Genomic DNA, 20,547 nt, shown 5'->3' on the forward strand with positions numbered 1-20,547 from the left:
CCCGCGGATGATATATTAGAGAGAGACTCCGGTTCCTTCGGCTATATCTGAGCTTAGCGCTGTGGAATTAAAAACTCTATTGATGAAAGTTCAAGTTTGAATTTCAATATTCGTTTTATTATACATACGGACGAGAGATTCGCGAATAAATTTACCAAAACTTTGTTGACAGCAGCAATAGACGAGGAATGACACCTACATAAGAAATACAGACAGGAAAGCAGGTAATTGAGTAATTCTTTCGTGATTGTTCCTCACTGAACGATGCTGATACATCAAATATTAGTAAGACTAATGAAGAAAGACGCACTTGGTGTGAATTTTGGTGCATCTGGGGCGTTCGAGAGGGGGGCGGGGAGGGTACGCCGGCGGCCTTCACCCTTATTCATCCATTTAGTCACAGCTGTCGGACAATACCGGAATAGAAGTGCATAACCTAAGTTCCCAAACCTTCATAGCCACTCGAGAGGCGTCTTCATAGACCGTAGTCTCCTTTCCTGCGTGCGCAGATCTAAAAATATTTCATCACTTCTCTGAAAGTTGGTAACATCGATTTGTTTAACGCCAACGAGGCGCCAAATACGGGACAAGTCATCTCACTACGCATCGTTTTTTACCTTCTACCATCTTCTGATTTATATAATCAAAGATAAACGACCTCCTAACAACATGCGCGGGATGAATTTTTCTGTATTGGAGGCGTGGGAGGGGTAGAAGCGATCGGGGAGGGGAGGGGATCGGCCTGCGGCTCTTGTATCCGCGACGCTGCGTGGGCGTTGGAATATTTTCTTCGCGGACGCGGACTCAAAGTAGGCATTTTGTGGCTAAACGGTGGCAGATACGTCACAATGCACGAAATTTTAGCCCTTAAAGTACAGTAACTCGGTAAAATCTATAGGGAATGACCATAAAATATTATATTTTTCGAATTTTGACCCTCCCCCCCTAAATTGCATTTGAGCGTGGGTCAGGGGTTCACGTACAGGTCTCAAATTTTTCAGGCCTTATTTTTGATCGGTCCCACAACTTTTTTTCATTGGGCCAGATGGATTTGAAAAAAATCGATTTTTGCGATCCGCCCTACTATGCGCCCGGTGCGCTGTAGTACGACTTTTTTCTCGCGTTTTTAGGGTATTTTTTCAGAGTTGAACCGTGGTCTATAGGGTCAAAAACTGACAGTGTTCGCAAGTATATTATGATTGCCTATGATCGTGCAAATTTTCAAGAACCTGACTTCCTAGATAAGGAAATGAGACCTGGTTCCTTAAACCTATGCACCCAGTGCGTTGTAAAAACGAAATATATTGTCGCCTGGGGTAAAACTTTTTTCAGAGAAAACCGTGATACACAGGGTTAAAATACCGCCCTTGTTCGAAAGTATATTATTATTCACTATGATCGTGGAAAATGCCATGAATGTAGCTTCCTAAATAAGGAAATGAGACATGGTTGCTTACACTTATGCAGCCGGAGCGCCATAAAAACGAAATTTTTTGTCGCGTGGGTTGGGAATTTTTTCAGAGTCGAACCAAGTTCTCCAGGGTCATGAACCTCCCGGATTCGCAAGTATATCACGATTTCCTATCATCTTAGAATATGTCATGAACCTGACTTCCTTAATAAGGAAATGAGGCATGGTTCCATATACCGATGCTGCCGGAGCGCTGTAAAAACAAATATTTTTGTCAAGTGGGTTGGTAATTTTTTCAGAGTCGAACCAAGGTCTTCAGGGTCAAAAGCTGCCAGTGTTCGCACGTATATTATGAATACCTATAATCTAAGAGATTTTTATGAACCTTACTGTGTAAATAAGGGAGTAAAATATTGTTCGCAAGTATATTATGATTGCCTTGCCTTCGCGTACTTTTTAAATAAGATAATGAACCTATGAACCCAGTGCGCTGTAGTACGGATTTTTTGTCGCGTACGTTGGGAATTTTTTCAGAGTCGAACCTAGGACTTTGGGTTCAAGAACTGCCCGTGCTTGCAAGTAAACTTTTATTTCCTATGATGGTGGAAATTTTCATGCACCTGACTTCCTAAATAAGGAAATGAGACATGGTTCCTTATACCTATGCACCCGGTGAGCCGTAGTGCGAAATATTTTGTCGCGTGGGTTGGGGATTTTTTAAGAGTCGATCAAAGGTCCTCAGGGTCAAAATGCTCTCGTTTTCGCAAGCACGTAATAATTCCCTAAGATCTTGGAAAATGTCATGAACCTGACTTTTTAAATAAGATAATGAAGCATGGTTCCTTATATCTATACAGCCGGAGCGCTGTAAAAAAGAAACTTTTTGTCGCGTGGGTTGGGAATTTTAACAGACTGGAACCAAGGTTCTGATGGTCAAAATCTATCCGTTTTCGCAAGTAAATAATGATTCCCTATGATGGTGGAAAATTTCATGAAACTGACTTCCTCAATAAGGAAATGAGACATGGTTCCTTATACATATGCACCCGGTGCGCTTTAGTACGAAATGTTTTGTCGCGTTTGTTGGGGATTTTGTCAGATTCAAACAGAGGTTTTCAGGGTGAAAAGCCGCAAACGAAAGCAAGAACATAATGATTCCCTGTGACCGTGAAAAATTTCATGAACTTGACTTGTTAAATAAGGAAATGACATATACCAATGAGGCCGGAGCGCTGTAAAAATGATATTTTTTTCGCGAGTGTTGGAATTTTTTCCAAGTCGATCCAAGGTTTTTAGGGTCAAAAACCTCCTGTTTTCTCTAGAACATAAAAATTTCCTATGATCGTGAAAAATGTTCTGTACCTGACATCCTAAATAGGGAAATGAGACATGGTTTCTTATACCTAAGCAGCCGGACCGCTGTAAAAACAAAATGTTTTGTCGCGTGGATTGGATATTTTTTCAGAGTCGAAACAAGGTTTTCAGGTGCGAAAAATCCACAGAGGAAAAATCATTCGCCTTGACCGGGATTCGAACCCGGATCCCTCGATTTCCGGCCGAGTGCTTTAGCCAGTTAAGCTACCGAGGCGTCATTCTCCCCTGTGGAAATTTGTGGACTATACCGGACAAGGTGGTATGGACTGCTGAGCATATGATGCGACTAGCAGTCCAGGTCGTGCGCATGGCGCCACAGCCGGAGAGCAAAGCCCGAACTTTGAACACTAGAGGTGTTCGCTCTGGACTTATGAAAGTATACCGGGACTAGCCACGGTGATAACTTTTTACGGAGTCACCCGCAATGCACAAATAGTGCGAAAAATCCACAGAGGAAAAATCATTCGCCTTGACCGGGATTCGAACCCGGATCCCTCGATTTCCGGCCGAGTGCTTTAGCCAGTTAAGCTACCGAGGCGTCATTCTCCCCTGTGGAAATTTGTGGACTATACCGGACAAGGTATACTTTCATAAGGTTTTCAGGGTCAAACACCGTCCATCCTCGTAAGTATATTATGATTCACTATGATCGTTGGAATTTTCATGAACCTAACGTCCTTAATAAGGAAATGAGTCATGGTTCCTAACACATATGCAGCCGGAGCGCTTTAAAAACGCAAAAAAGTTTTATTGTATGGTTTGGGAATTTTTTCAGAGTCGAACCAAGGTCATCAGCGACAACACCCGCCCATGTTAGCAAGTGTATTTTAATTCACTATGATCTTAGGAAAATTTCATGAACCTTACTTCCTAAATAAGGAAATGAGACATGGTTCCTTACACCTCTGCAGCCGGAGCGCTGTAAAAACGAATTTTTTTTCGCGTGGGCTGATATGTTTTCAGAGTTGAACCGAGGTCCTCAATGTCAAAACCGCCCTTATTTGCAAATATACTATAATATTCAATGACCGTCAAAAGTTTTATGTACATGACTTCCCAAATAAGGAAGTAAGACAGAATCTTTTCGGAGAACGAAACAACTAAAGAAAAGGATAGAGGCCGTTCCCACGCCCTGTTAAGTTGGAGAGGGGAAGGGAGTGGGAGGGAGCGGGTTTGGGGGTTGCGCGTGACCCTGAGTCATACCCACGAGGACTGAGGTATTGTGAGGGGGACAGTGGAGGGGAGAGGATTTTAGTGAAGGGGGTTTAGGGGTTTAGGTTTGGAACCTCTATTCCTCTATGGAGGGGAGGGAGGGGAATTCCAATTCACCCGCCATCTCCTGGAATATTTTGGAGATTTTGGATACTCGTTCTGAATAGCGTCCCGCGCACCAAAATTTTATCATTTCCTGCTCAGCTTTCGAAGGGTCAATTTGTACAGAGTCGTTGTCTTCTGAGGATTCATCGCTGCCATCAACATTATTTAATGTCCCGATATCAGTGCTTGTAGGAGTCTGAATCCCTTCTGAGTAAGTTCATGTAACCATTTTTATGTTACGTTTGTGTTAGAGTGAAGTTAATTTCAGAAGTCATATCATTTCATTTGGTATTTCAATGGTCATGATTCATGTGGTATTCAGTTGTTCGTATTAATGATCGAGCTCAAAATATATATGATTGTTAAGGTGTAGTGCTTTCAATTTTCAATAGTGATTAATTAACAAATTTGAGATTGCTTGTTTATGCGTAGAACAATTAGAAATTACGCTTGAGTGGATAAAAGGGCCATTCTGAATACTCTGTGCCATGTTCCAAACTAATAAGGTGATTGTACGAACATTTGGGTACGTGACGATGACGTAAGTACTTCTGAAGGAAGTAGTGGACATGAGTAACGAGAGTGTTATTTTCATTTTATTTGCGTGTGCCTGAAATTATGTGTTTCCATGATTAGTGAAGATACGTATTTAGGTCATTGATAGGATGGTTTGTTAGAGGCATGACAATCTTCAGGCTCATTATTATCATGTCTTCATGGCGAGTGTTATTAACCTTCAATAGACATGAATCGATTCTCAGGCTATGTTGTATGTATTGTGATACGGACTTGTCTGATGTATAGTACCTTTTAATTTCTCCGATGTTACGTATGTATCTCGAAGAGTTAAGTTATTAGTGTGAGCTATTAGTAAATGTAACATCGTACTGTACGAATACCTTATTCTAGGCTAATCTGTCAATTTAATACACCCTTATGGTATTTTAGGAAGGAATTGCGGTACTTTTATAAGTTTCTGTATATAATAAGTCTCTTGATAGGCAAATTTAGTGTCCGTAGTATGCTATGAATCGGATATTATGCCTCACGATACAACGTGTTTCCTTTGTAATTCACTTTCTTGCAATTTTTCTCGTCCTAGGCGCAGTTAACTTTGGAAGGTAGGATATTTTAATTTAGTTATTTAACGTGTTTTATACCCTTGTGTGGTTTTGAAAGTATTGCATCCTTTTTTTAACGATTTGATAGCATCGGGATAGTGTTATGTATGTATTGCAGATTTTTGTGACGTGTGACATGTTGTTTTGATGACAGGGTAAAAGTTTTGGTATCGTAATGGGGCTTAAGGACGTCATTAAGAGGCTATGTAATGTACCACCAATCAGCTATCTTTTCCTGTTGACATTTTCGTCTCTTCTAAGATAATAAGGAAATGCTTTGAATTGATTCGCTGGTATAGGGCTGTCATTGATTGTGAATTACTTGGTGGATTAGAAATAAGCTATTATCTCTTGCCCACGGCGTAGATAACCCATATTAATTCTTAGACCTGTAACATAGGTACGTCTAGTTTGTGACGTTATAATCCAATCCTTATGGCATTGAATTAGCACTGCAATGACTATTTATGTGCCCTGATGACATTATAGTCTAGATTTTATATTAACTTTCCAATTCGTCTTACCATAGAATGTAAGTCCACTATACATGGCGAAGATGATCATGTGAATGAAATCATTTGACGTCTAAAACGGAATAATTCGTGAATGAATTGTCACAATGACGATCATTTAGTGTATATCAGAACTAATTATTTATTCCACTTTTCTCGGATGATGCCGTGAATGATGGCATGATCATCCACCGTGTGAAGCGGCCTTAGACATAGCTATGATTAGCATTATCATGTGATGAAGAAAGATATTGCCTTTGTGTGTGTTTTTTGATACTCCATTTTATTAATACACGGCGACCTTTTTTCATTTTCAGGATTCTGTCGTGCCGATTGAGCTGCAGTTATCTAGCCATACCTTCCTGCCTGAAGTTAGCTTTCCTGAACAGAATCGCCATAATCTCCAAGTGGGTATCACTATCAATTCCTTATGATTATGGATTTTGTGCTACAGTGTGTGGAACTTTTAATTTGCACTCATTATTGGCCCTGGTTTTTATTTAAGCAGTTAGTCTTTCATGTGTGGTGTCCATTCTGTTTGGTGAAATAAATGTTAGGTAATGATAATGTTGACTCATTAATGTTTTGGTTTGTGGATGGCTTCTATTCTCTCTCTCTCTCATGTCTTAGTTCATTGCATTTATAATGGGAAAAATGCATCCAAAATCTAGATTATTAAAATACCACAATCGTAGCGTGGCTTTATCTTATCAAAGTGGGAGGTTGGAAGTCTTAATGTCTTGTTGTGAGTGTATTTTTAAGAACCATGGTGCTTGTGACAGTCAGTTGATAAGCTGTGTGGAGAATTTCTCCCATCTATATGTCGGTCATTCAGAAGTATGATGGCCCAGTTGAAGCCCTAGCACAAGTGTCATGTTGATTTTTTTGTGTCCTTCCAGCATAGCTAGTAGTAGTAATTAGTTAGTATTTGAAAGTGGTTCAGTAAACATAGTTGGCCGTTAATAATATTATTATTGTGCAGTTATTTTAAATGATTTTTTATATAATATACTTAATATTGAATAGTGTCACTTATTCCTTGGGAAAAAATTATGCACTACATTCTCAGACCTATGATCGAAGGTTTTAAACATTAAGTCTGCTATTGTTATAAATTTATTGGAAGGTGAATTTTAATTCGAAAAGGCATTTGAAAAATCTTGTGAATGACCATCATTCACCCTGTATTAGGTAAATTCCTGGTATTTGAATGAAATTTCAGGCGTGTTCCAATAGGGTGGTTTCCTATTGTTTTTTTATTGCCTAAATCGAAATATTATTACTCCTGGAGTACGTATTTCACGCTTTTAGATTTTTAAATGACGATATCTATTTTTCTCAATTAAATGAAAAGTGAAAAATCTCAAGAGCGCGAAAATGCGACGCGTAAGTAGGAATGATGGGAAAAAGTCCGTGCGACGCATTTCTGGTTCCCCCTCCCACCTTGTGCAGTGACCTTGATCGAGGCTCTTGAGCGCTGATAGGATGCAGGATGCTAGAGGGTAGCTGAGTACCTTGCTGGCTGGTAGCGCTTGGCTTAAAAAAGGTTTATTAATACCTTATCAAACGAAGAAAACTTTCCGACCTAAGCCAGTTTTAATAGGTGATTATTAAGACATGTTTCCCTGAGCTCTGTGCCTCATGCTAGCATTGGTAACCTCAGACGATGTATAACTCCTATCCTCTCGTGTAGAAACTAGGTCCCTGTGACGTCACGTGGAGTGGAATCGCATGGGTGCCAATCTGGCCTTTTTCAAATGAGGATAAAATTTGACCCTTGCCATTCGTCTAAACCGGTATTTCAAAAACCAAATAATTTGTATATTATGAAAACACTAATGGTGGGTAACGAATCGCAATCAATGCCTTTCGTTTTCTTTGATGAAGGAGACTACCCAATTTGCTTGAATGATTTCCTAGAATGATATTAGCGTGCGGCGTCCATCTTGCCATTGGCATCCACCTAGCAATTTTAAGATCATGTATACAAACTTTTGAAGTATAGTAACTCATGCTAATGCTCAAATAATTACTATTAACGTTGAAAGTAAGTGAATTCACTAACATCAATTCTCTAAATAGGGTTATTTGGAAAAAAAACATTCTGGATGTTTAAAGTTAGGAAATGTTCTTTTTCGTCTCGTTTGCTTATATATTTTTTTAAAATTTACAATAACTAAACGATATTTAATGATTTGAATGCTTAACTTTGGGCTGAGAGTCCCAATTAAACCCTTTCACTTCGATTAATTTTCTGTAAATTGTGATTCTATCCTCTATTTATTTTTCCTGTGGTTCTTCTTCAAATGGTAGGTAAAAAAGTAATATTTTGAAATTTGTAATCAGCTTAAAACTTTGAAATAAAATGTGATTATTACACATGGAGAACTTAGCTGTCGCTACTCGAATAAGATAATTTTAATCCTTCCAATTCATCATGTTTCATGAAATATTAATTATTCATATAAATATGAAGGTGAATGTTTTAACATTCGTTAAGCTTTCGACATAATTATATTGTTCCTCTTTATTTGTGTCTTTGTTATAAAAAATTAATTCCATTGTTCACTAGGAAGATTCATTGCATGTATTATATCATCTGTTGTACTAACTGTGGTTGAATATGCAGCAAAACATTGCTATTGTGACCCTACGAATTGCAACATTATCAAAAGTCCTGATGATTTAGGTATCTCTGCATTGTTACGTCATCTCTGTACTTACGCTAACACAATTCAACATTATCCACCATTGCTACTAGGCAGCCAAAAGAGACGTGGTGGATAGTGTATCACACCCAAATAAGGAATAGCATGGAAATTGGTGGGAAGTTGGGAGATATTTGCAAGTGATAGACCAATGAATAACTTTGAAATAGTTGCTTTTTGTGTTATCCTAAATTATTTTGCTAGATATGTTATAAGAACAAATAACTTATTTTACTTGAAGCCCAAATACACCCATGCATCATACAGTGCAAGAGATGCGTTCCTTGGGGTCTTTGCACTATACGAATTTGCATTATGTGGGAGTGTTTTAACATTGGGAAGATAGGGATGCAGTACTGGTAGCATAGGTGTTGGCATCGAATTTCCTTTAATCCATATACATGTTGCCTGTGGTGTTACCCATTTTTGATTATGGTGGAATCACTGACAAGGGGAGACCACGAAACTTGCTCCACCTATTTCAATGCCGTATTTTTTATGGCCTTCGGAATGGTGAACACATCCCTGAACTAGTAGTGGTTCTGTTGAATGGGCCTTAGTTTGGCTGTAATTAATTAATTTTCAGGTGGTACTTTTCGCAAGCCGCGTATAGTTCCATGATATCGCATCACTTGCCAGGCGGATCGGGTGGGGTAGTGGTTAGCGTTTATGGCTATCACCCGGGGGACCAGGGTTCGAGGCTTGGTGATTATTTTGTTGACTTCATTGTTATCAAAAGGCGTCATCTTTTTCACTAGTTTCAATTGCTACAAGCATAGACATGAGACTATTTTTTTATCATCATAATGGCGTTTAGGTATTTAAGCAGTGTCATCAGGGTTCGAGGCTTAGTGATGGCTGTATATTTTGTTGTCTTCATTGTGATCAAACAGCATCAAATTTTTCACTAGTTTTAATTGCGACAAGCATAGACATGAGACTATTTTTTTATCATCATAATGGCGTTTAGGTATTTAAGCAGTGTTATTTTCAACGCGGATAAGTGCAGGCTACACTTTCTACTCTCCTCAAAAACATACCGAAAGGTTAACGGGGGGCTAAAACAGTGGCTTTTTTCGAAGAAATGACATTTGTTGGTGGGCATCTTGTTATTATATTGGATGGGCTACGGAAGATTTTGGGAAGCGGCGAGCACAAGACACATTTGGTGTAATTGTTGCTTTTAACCCTCTAGCGGGCGCGACTGTTATTTCTACACAACCGGGCAAATGACGTACTTGCCCATGTTAAGTTCATATATGATAACACTCGATTTAAAAAAAAAATAATCTCTATTTGTAGAAATTAGTAAAATATTGTACATTTATAGGTAATACGGATATAAGGGTACACAGGTGGTACACCGCTGGATGCGCGGCGTAATTTATACGCCACGTGTGACGGGTTCCTCTTGCTAATCTAAAAAAATAGCTACAATACCGCAAACTTTGAAAACTCGCAACATGGACAGTCAAAGTACATTGTAGGAATACGCGAGACCATTCTAGCCCAGAATGTACGTACGATGTTGAAATCCTTGGTTTTCGAAGATTGACGTATTTTATATGCCACCACGCCCGGTCCATGGTCATCAACTTTTATTTCAACCTATTTGTTAATGGAAATTATATTTTGGAATGGCCCTTTTAGCACATAGGTACGGTGTTAGTAAACTCCCTTTGGAGGAAAGTGAATTACAAGTGTTCGAGAAATATGGCATTTTATAATCGTTTTGTGTTCTTATTAATTATGTCTGCATGCATGTTGTTGATCGCCACAAACTTTTAATGGCATGTGCTCTCGTTAGAGTGGTTTTCATTTTTAATGTGGAAGTTGATTAGTATATGCAAAGAAAAATTAACATTTTGGCACACACCAACCCTTGCTAGTGTAGTCGTCGTATCTCCGTGTTTGAAATAACACTGCTCAATTACCTAAACGCCATTATGATGATAAAAAAATAGTCTCCTCTCTATGCTTGTAGCAATTAAAACTAGAGAAAAAGATGACGCCTTTTGATCACAATGAAGACAACAAAATATACAGCCTTCACCTAGCCTCGAACCCTGGTCCCCCGGGTGATAGCCATAAACGCTAACCACTACCCCACCCGATCCGCCTGGCAAGTGATGCGATATCATGGAACTATACGCGGCTTGCGAAAAGTACCGCATGAAAATTAATTATTTACAGCCAAACTAAGGCCCATTCAATGGAACCACTACTAGTTCAGGGATGTGTTCACCATTCCGAAGGCCATGAAAAATACGGCATTGAAAAAGGCGGAGCAAGTTTCGTGGTCTCCCCTTGTGAGATGAAATTCATTACTTTATAATCCAAACGGTTCTGCTGTGAATTATATCTGCAATGACTATTTGTCTGCCCTGATGACATTGTTGTCTAGATTTCATCTTAAATTTCCAACTTTTCTCATCATACGATGACAACATATTACACAGTTGTAGCTGTGTATTCTGTTTTGTACAAAGAGGAAAGATACTGCCAATGTGTTTGTTTTGTGATACTCGGTTGTATTAATACATGGTGTGTTTCTTTCCTTTTCAGGATTCTATAGTGTTGGTTGGGCTGTGGTTATCTAGCCATCCCAGTCTGCTTTGACTTAGCTTCCCCGGACTGAACCTCCACCATCTCCAAGTGAGTATCATAATCAATTTATTATGAATATGGTGTTTGTGTTGCAGAGTATGGCCCTGGTTAATTGCACTCATTGTTTTGTCTTGGTTTTTATTTGAAAATTAAGTCTTACAAGGGGAATACACGACCTTCGCATCGCCGATCGAGCTCAAATTTTGCGAATCGGTAGTTTATGGGTACAAATGTAATATGCCGAAGCGAGACGACGCACTTCTCGTAAAATTCCGAGAAAAAAGCAATTAAAAATCGTTAAAAATAAAGGTACGCTATATAATCTGTTTTGAACGCCCATGTCAAACAGTAGGGTGACAGCCCAGTGGATACGGTGTCCGACTGTGGAGGTGAAGGTAGCGAGATCGATGCTCGCTCAGGGAACTTTTTTTTGGGTTAATTTTTAAGAATTTTATTGTTTAATTTTTAAAGTTCGTTTTCTTATCTTCGTTACTACTATGGAATATATTTTTAAAAGAGTTTTTTTAAATATTTAAATCAGGAATGGATCAGCTTGGGATTAGGAACTGGGGATGAAGGGTGGATAGAAACCCGGCGTCGGCATAAGCCTGCTCTTAACGAAAGGCGCCAAGGGGACCACGGCTTAACGTCCCATCCGACGGACGGTGTACTGCAAAACTAGTGTAATCCACATTACACGCAGGGATTGAATTTAGGAATGCCCCTTAATTCTTTACCGAGATTTGGATGTGGAAAGCCAGTGTGCCAGAGCCAGAAAGCCAGTACAGTGTGTCAAGTGATATTTTCCTTTGGTTTAATCTCTTTGATACGTTAGGGGTACACACTTCTTTTGAACATAGAGACTCTATCCTTGGATATTCCTACGGATGAGTTAACGTGTGCGAGGCACTATTGCTGGGAGCTGCTCATCGATAAAAATTATATTAGCTGCGAACCACGCGTTCAACATTTCGATAGATCAGCCTTTTCTGCTTGTTTGTGGTGCCGCAATCACTTTGCTTTGCATGTCTTTATGATGAGTTCCATCCTGAAAATTGCAAATAAAGGATTAACTGGAGTGGTGAGGCAGTGTACTGGCTTTCCACATCCAAATCTCGGTAAAGAATTAAGGGGCATTCCTAAATTCAATCCCTGCGTGTAATGTGGATTACACTAGTTTTGCAGTACACCGTCCGTCGGATGGGACGTTAAGCCGTGGTCCCCTTGGCGCCTTTCGTTAAGTGCAGGCTTATGCCGACGCCGGGTTTCTATCCACCCTTCATCCTCAGTTCCTAATCCCAAGCTGATCCATTCCTGATTTAAATATTTTAAAAAACTCTTTTAAAAATATATTCCATAGTAGTAACGAAGATAAGAAGACGAACTTTAAAAATTTAAACAATAAAATTCTTAAAAATTAACCCAAAAAAAAGTTCCCTGAGCGAGCATCGATCTCGCTACCTTCACCTCCACAGTCGGACACCGTATCCACTGGGCTGTCACCCTACTGTTTGACATGGGCGTTCAAAACAGATTATATAGCGTACCTTTATTTTTAACGATTTTTAATTGCTTTTTTCTCGGAATTTTACGAGAAGTGCGTCGTCTCGCTTCGGCATATTACATTTGTACCCATAAACTACCGATTCGCAAAATTTGAGCTCGATCGGCGATGCGAAGGTCGTGTATTCCCCTTGTTAGCTTCGTGTTTGCTTTAATTATTGGCAATGTAAATGCTAGAGTGTATTGATGTTGCCTGATGAATGTTTTGGTTTGAGAATGGCTTCTGTTCTCTCTCTTTGCCAAGTTCATTGAATTAATAATGGAAAAAATGCATCGTACATTGTTTATATGTCACAATTAGGTATATTATAGCTTTTCTTTACCATAGAGAGTGGTCTGAAGTCTATTTAAAAGTTGCGATTTGTTCACAATGATAATGGGGCTTGCGACAGGCAGTTGAGTAGCTGACAAGGATACTCTTCGTAAGTGAAGTCAAGAAAGAAGAGGAAACCTTTTTTATTTGAAAGTAGACTATTAGATAGGAATACTGTTGAAGGGTTAGTTTAAGGGTTTTGACCATATATGCCTGGGTTTGAGAGAAAAAAGCATTTAAAAAATGAAAAATGTGGTTACGTTGAATTTGAATAAAAAATTTTGATTTCAAGGTCGATTTAGCCAAGTGGTAGTGATCGCTTTTTTGCTTTGAAAGACCAGAGTTTGAGACTGCGGTAGTAATGTTTTTCTAGTCTGCCACTTTCTCCATTTTTTGTAATGTCTCATAATCAGATGTTTTACATTTTTTTTAAATAAATCAACATTCATGCCACTTGTTAACCCTTGCCTCGAATTGCTGACTCTGTTACCAAGATTAATTCTAGCGGGAGTGATAACATTGTGTAGCTGGCATTAAAGTATAGTGAACTCATTTCCAAAGCAAATATCTTAAACATACAACCCGTCTGAGAAAAGTTTCTCCGGTTCCTCCTGAGGGAAGATTTTTACCCATGCTCTACCTATATGATCAAGTTTGATCACTCCGAGTGCTAAACGTTGCTATTGCTCTTCTAACATTTGTTTCTGTCCTGTAGTCTATTTAACTTTGCAATTGATAGGAAATGCCTTTTTAACTTTATTTATGTTGCTTAATAACTTTTGCCCCATGTATTTTGTTGCCAAGGTCCTATTCAAGTGGATTCGATAGATCGGAGATATTGAGTTCCAAGTTAAAAGGCTAAGATTTTCTGTGTAATAGGATTTTGGAAAGGACAAAAGAAATGTTGTTCTCAATGGTTGAATAGTTGAAGAGCTAGATGAATAGATTGAAGTTCTTGTAGCATGTTATAGCTAGGACAGGAGGTTGGAATTCTGTCGTTATGCTTTGTTGGAATTTTTTGTTACCAAAAAGCCATTTTTGGCTACACTGCAAACCATTATGCCCTATTCCAACCAATGGGCGAAGTATGCTTTCCTCCCTCAAACTTACTCTTCTCTCTTTTTGAGAGTCATTCTTTCCTCACATGTATTTATGTGCCTAGAGCTTTCAAACAAGCTGTAAACGCTAGGGAATGAATTGTCGATACATGTGAACTTTCAGTTACCCATACTATGCTACTTGGCCAACTCAAAATGGTTCATAGCCCGCACTGGTTGACGTCTATGTCCATTTGTTGGTCCTGTTTTTAGTTTTGCTCATCAGCTAGTCTCTTTCCTTTTCTTTTCCATGGCCTCTTCAGACTACCACTTTCCTCCACTCTTTGCTTTTTCCTGCAGCAATATTATTTGGTTTTCTTATCCTTTAATCAGACCTTATGCCCGTGAGAAATTGTTGTGGCATTAAAAAGACCATTAATTGGAGTAAATACCTCCATAATATAATGCACAATAGTATAAAATTGAATAATACTGAAAAAGGCTCTGCCGTCTACAATTTTCCAATCTTCATACATTATTTGGCCCCTTTATATCATTCAAGGAATTTGAATGAGAATTGTCATAAAAAACGAAAAGCACAAAATTGAAAAGCAACATGGTCATTATATAAAACTGCTACCTGAGCAATAGCATTTGTGTTTCCTTAAGTCTTTAGGGAAACCTATTTCCCTCCAGGTTCTAAAAATAATTCTATTCTCTACTAACTGTGAGGCATACCGTGCGTATAATTGTATGCTAGTGAGGACAATGCATAATGCGCGGTTGTATGGATTTGTATTCTATCCTCACATGAGGAAATCTCTCTTTTCTCTTGAAGGAGGAAGATGGAGTTCTGGATTCGTGAAATAAACAGCCTTACTTGCGTGTAAAAATATGCATCGCACGGTAGCATATGGATGTGCACTTTGGTGTTATAACTTTTTTGCTGCTTATCGGTTCTCATTCCTCATCGATTAATAGTTCATCATAAATAAAACCTTTTGTTTGTCCCCTAGGAATCAATATGCAATAAAAATGTATTGTTGCAAATGTATGGCTTGAGAACATATTTTATAAAACTTGAATTAAAACCTTCTCATAAGTTACCCAGATTTAGAATACACTATAGAAACATTTTAAAATTCACTCTCCAGTTTCTTCACACACTAATGGACTAAAATCACCTCCAGGCATAGACAATAAAAACTTAAGGAAGCAGTTTTCCTGAGGCCGAAATGGCATACTGCGCTGTATGTAATTGATTTACTTTGGTCACTCTCCCAAGAGCCTCCCGAACAATTTTCTCCTTTCTGGAGAGCGTTCCTTTTTTATCCCCCTCTACGGACACCCGGTCTGATCAATTTTATTTATGAAATCCCAATTACAGTTGGAGACACGGCTTTTTGTTGGCTCCTGGAAGGTCATTGCTTATTGAAATATTTCTTCAGCTGGCACTTGCTTGTTCAGTGACACGTATGTTGTTATTTATAATTGCACGATTAGGTATCTCCTCTTGAAATTTGCAACCCATGTAGCACTGGCAGTGAATTCAAATCCTGGAGATGTGTGCTGAAATTACGCTGAAATAGCCTATTCTTGTAAAGTCCAGGTCATCACCCAGTTCACTCTGGTTCCTGGCTTCCACAAAGTGATAGTATACCCCTCTGTCAATCACTCCAAGCTTGTAGAGTTTTGTTCCCCCTGATTTTATATTTTTCTCCCGTATGGAACCTGGGAAACTCTGGCATGACGGTATATTTAAAATCATTTGCTTTGGAAATGAGTTTCCTTCACTTCGATGACAGAACCACAGTTTCATCCCTCCTGCTTGGATGAATCTTGGCAATAGGAAGAAAATTTCAAAGCAAGGGCAAGTCAGTGACATAAATGTTGATTTAGTTAAATAAATGTAAAACATCCGAAAACAAGAAATCTGAAGAAGATGGAAGAAATTTAAAAGAATGTAGAAAATGGAAGACTGGAAGAAATTTATTCCGGGTCTTGAACCCTGGTCTTTCGAAACAAAAATGCGTTATGTTACCACTAGGCCAAATCAATCATGAAACAATAGGCAAAAGTTTTTGATTAAACTCCATGTGAGTGTATTTTTAAATTATTAAATGTTTTTTTCTCTCAAACCCAGGCGTATGTGGACAAAACCCTACAGTATTCCTATCAAGGTGTCTACTTTCAAGGTGTCTGGCTGGGGCCTTTGAATATTTAGTGAATCCCTTGCGTGGAAAGAGTTTTGAAGCCATTCTGCATCTTTAAACCTAGGAAAATTGTATGAAAAATAACAATTTTTTAAGACAGAGTTCAGAATTTCTCAGCTTATAAAATTTAGTAATGTTCATGGGCTGTTTTTTTTTCTCAACCTATGTACACAAGGCAAAGTGATTAATTAGAAATTGTTCCATTGCTAAACATTGGGCACACATGTTGTGTCCTTTGGACTGATTTGCCTCGGTGGTTGAGGATCTGGTAGTACCTGTAGACACGATTTACTATGCATTCTTCATAGGATGTTGCCGCCAATGATTTTTAATGGATTTTTACCTTGCCATGGAACTCATCGCCATTTTAAAAATGCTTCTCTCCACTACACGTCTTCACCTCAGCGTAAAGATGAAGTGGCGAATAGATGGAGGTAATGGGATCACCAATTGAGCATGACAGACGGAATCTTTTAAAAGCCGCTATTGTCCATTTCAACATATTTCAAGGTTACACAGTTTGGTAGTCCCATGGTTAAGTAAAGTAACATAATATAAGTATTGGTGCTGGGGTGCCGACTTACAAAAAATATAGGGGATACCCAAACCGAGTTCCCAAACTCCATGAAATTTTTTAAGTAGTGAGTGTTATGTTTTTAAGCATTTTAAAAGAGTCATATGATCAACATTAGAGCCCTGATATCTCGAATCTTGACATCTGGACACTCAGGGGAAAATCGACAAGCCTGACACATTTTTTCTCACACCCATAATGAATTATTGAGGGGGATTGGGCCCCCTCAGGCCCCATGGAGTTGGCCCCAATGTAATGGTGTTTACAGGGAAGACAATTGATAGCTAAGGTAATTTGCATTTCTAAGAGGAGAGAAGGTGGTGAGGAGGAAGACCTGGCATAAACATACATTCCATGAATAGCACCCAGTGGAATAAGACTGCGTTTCATTTGATGAAAGAAATATTACACTTGAGTTGCCCTCCAGAAAGAAACCTAGCAAAGATTGATAGTGTTAGAGGTATATTTCCACCGCTGCCGGTGTCGCCATCAAGTTGTTACTCAAGAACATTTAAGCCGTGTCCCAATTGGCCATTTGGCTAAGCCAATTCCAGGATTTAGCCATGACGCCATCTTGGAAGGATGTCCCAACTCATTAGCCAGCATAAGGGAGGGAATTTAGGCAGCTAACGCGGCCGCCAGATTTAGGCATCGAGGAGTGCATCCTTCGCCCCACTTTTCCCATGATTCAAAGCGTGCAGAGCGTCTTCAGGAAGAAATCAGAGAAAGGGCATCATGGCTGTCAACAAGGGATAGTGCTTGTTTGCAAGTAGTGTTGATGTTTTGAGACTTGTTCGAATAATTATTAATTTGTTTATAATGAAATTGCGTTAATAGAAGTGTAAGAATTACGGGGAAATTAGTTAAAGAAAAGGCGGCGTTCATTTTAATGCTAATTAATGTTTATATGCTTCTTATATATGTATATTTTATTTTATAACTTTTTATACCCATCATATGTTATCTTTTGCTAACTTTTACTTTTTTAAATAATGGTTATTGATGTTTACATGCTTCTAATATATACTTAATTAAGTAACACTATGTCTAAATTCTTATTTATGTAACACTTTTTTGTACATTAGGTTTAACACCCGTGAGAATAAACAATTATTATTATATGCTATTGGACAAAGTCCTGAAATTGGAATCGGAATAAGTGATAAAAATTAAAATCAATAGTGTTTACAACAGTGGTTCCCAACCGGTGTGCCGCGGCACTAAGGGGTGCCGTGAGATCTTTTGAGGATGCCGCCAAAATTTGGGGGAAAAAATTGCACTAACGTAATTCTCTCTTGGCGGGATTTTTTATTAAGGCAGAATCAGTGTAAACAGTATTCTCATATCATCTAGGACTAGGTATAAGGTGTTGCTGCATGCAAACTCTCGAAATGAAACAAATAAATAAATAATAATAAAAAAGCTACGGAGATTTTAAATATCTATTTCCTTATAAGGGTGCCCGGAACTTTTGAAAGGCTTTCCAAGGGTGCCTCAAACAAGAAAAGGTTGGGAACCACTGGTTTAAGCGCCGCACTGAATAAAAATCATGCAAAGCATTGTTTCGTCAATCATTATATTTATCGAACGACAGTTTACCACATAAATTTGAGACTGAGCACTCCATTAACTTCATTTCTAACAGATCGCTAGGAATTACAGAGGTTAAGGAGTCTTGATGAAAGTCTTCCGGCAGTGAAACCCTCGCTATGGCGAGAGCCAACACCAAAAGGGTCTCGTAAAAACGAATTTTTTAACACGCTTATTATAGGGTCAATTGACGGTGCATCGGCTATCTCTCGTAATAGCGGGGGTCTCGCTATAGCCCGTACTCGCTTTAACGAGGTTCCACTGTACTTTTAATTCAAAGAAATGAATAACAAAAAAAGAGAAAATAAAAGACAAAAAAAATCAAAAGAAAAAGAAATAAAAAATATAATAATAATTAATAAACTCATTATAAAAAGAGAGTAAAGTAACTCCACACTCATCATCCAAATTTAAAGGTAAATACCCCCAATTACCAAGGTAAAGAAAACATGCTATTAAAAGGTTTAATTATGTATCATTGTATTCATTTAATTTCAATATGTAAATGTCAATTCCACATTAGTTATAAGCTTCTGCTCACACAAACAAAACACTACCCGCACAACATAGACAATTGCGCAAAAAAAAATTGTAATCTCCTGTAATCTGGCTGGTAAGGGTGAAGGAATTCACCGGTACAGCAGGAAAGCGCCTTTGGCGCATCAATTAATGAGATTAGTCAGGGAGAATATCAAAAGGCTGCACGAGGGAGTAAACAAAGGTTTCGGAAAGAAAGACATCTCGGAACGGGGAGGCACGCTATAGAAGAAAGTTCATGGTTAGAGTTGGAAGTGCCTCTTCATTTCGAGTAGCCTGAAAAACAAGTTGGTGGTAAATTGAGCCCAATATTTACGATAATTAACCCCTCACGCTGTAAAGACGAGTCTAGCTCGTCATGAACTTTCGACGCCAAACCGCGCAATGACGAGTGCATTAATCACCAGCATGCAGCATGCATTTGGACTCCCACATGCACACCACACCGTCTAAAAAAACGTCCCGTATACTAACAAACTATACTACTATATGCTGTTAGAAATAATAATTGAATTAAGAAACATGCATTAATTTTTACATATGTTAGTAGGCTACACTACAAGTCATGCAATCTACTGATGAAAAAATGACATTCGGAATCTGTCTGTTCTACAATCTATCTCTCTTATTTTATTCATATGGTCTGATCTTCCGTAGTATGTTGGCGTCCGCAAGATATGGTTAACTTCGTCAAAAAAGACACTTTTGACACACATATTTAGAGGAATGATATAATCATTTCGAAAGCTTAAAAATCTTAAAACAGTCATAGTGTACATAAATATTTTGTATTTCATGAAACATTATGTATTGGAAGAATTAAAATGATTTTCTTCGAGTAGCGATAGCTGTATTCTCCATGTTTAAAAATCACTTCTTATTTCACGGTTCTAAGTTTATTACCAATAACAAAATATCATTTCACTAGCTGCCTACCTATAAAGGTGGTTCATTACCTATAAAGGTGATTCCATTATCTATATAGGTGATTTTAAAATGTTTTGCAGTGTCTTGTACCAGATGATAGCTCAGTGAGCAGAAACGCGCTGTACGCAGTAAAACATTTGTGGAAAAGTGCTACGATTTTTTATCAATTTAAATATCCGTATTAACCCTCATATGGATTTACAAATTTAGTTACGTCGTTGGATTTTCGGCGCCGCAGCGGCGCCGCGTCATTTTTTGCTATTATCTTTCAAAGTTAGCCTGAATTTACAAGTTTTCTGATTGATAATGATAAATACATCTATTATCTTTATTTCTCACCGTGTTTTGCTACATTTTACCCATTCTTGTGGAAGTTATAGCAAAAAATCTTGAACACTGCATTATTTTCCATTTTTTGCCGTAATGCTTTCTATTACTGCTCCCTTTGTCTGTTATTTTCGAATGAAAGTTTTAATTTCGTGTGTAATAGTTGTTTGAAATATTTTTTCTGATATGCAGTGCTGGACTAACTCCGCTTTTTAATGTTTATATAGTTTATATTTTTATGTATCTAAATATTAAAAATGAGTATCGAATAAAATTCGTTTATGCCCGTATGACATAATTTTGCTTCACTGCGTCCACCAATATGTTTTATCTTTGTAGTGTATACTGAAGGATAAGTTTTTAAACGTTAATAATGACAGCTGTAGGTGAAGTGAGAAGAGACGAGTGTTACTTTC

The 20,547-nt window shown here is 38.3% G+C and overlaps 1 long non-coding RNA gene across 1 annotated transcript; it reads left to right on the forward strand.

Moving 5' to 3' along the window:
* The first annotated feature begins 4,175 nt into the window (after positions 1–4,175).
* Positions 4,176–11,092, forward strand: LOC124172212. The gene is made up of 3 exons (XR_006868081.1): positions 4,176–4,313; positions 6,053–6,142; positions 11,009–11,092. It is a non-coding gene; the product is annotated as an uncharacterized LOC124172212 (long non-coding RNA).
* The last annotated feature ends 9,455 nt before the right edge of the window (positions 11,093–20,547 follow it).

Source organism: Ischnura elegans (assembly GCF_921293095.1).
Source record: "Ischnura elegans chromosome 13 unlocalized genomic scaffold, ioIscEleg1.1 SUPER_13_unloc_1, whole genome shotgun sequence".
In the NCBI taxonomy this organism is placed as follows: domain Eukaryota; kingdom Metazoa; phylum Arthropoda; class Insecta; order Odonata; family Coenagrionidae; genus Ischnura; species Ischnura elegans.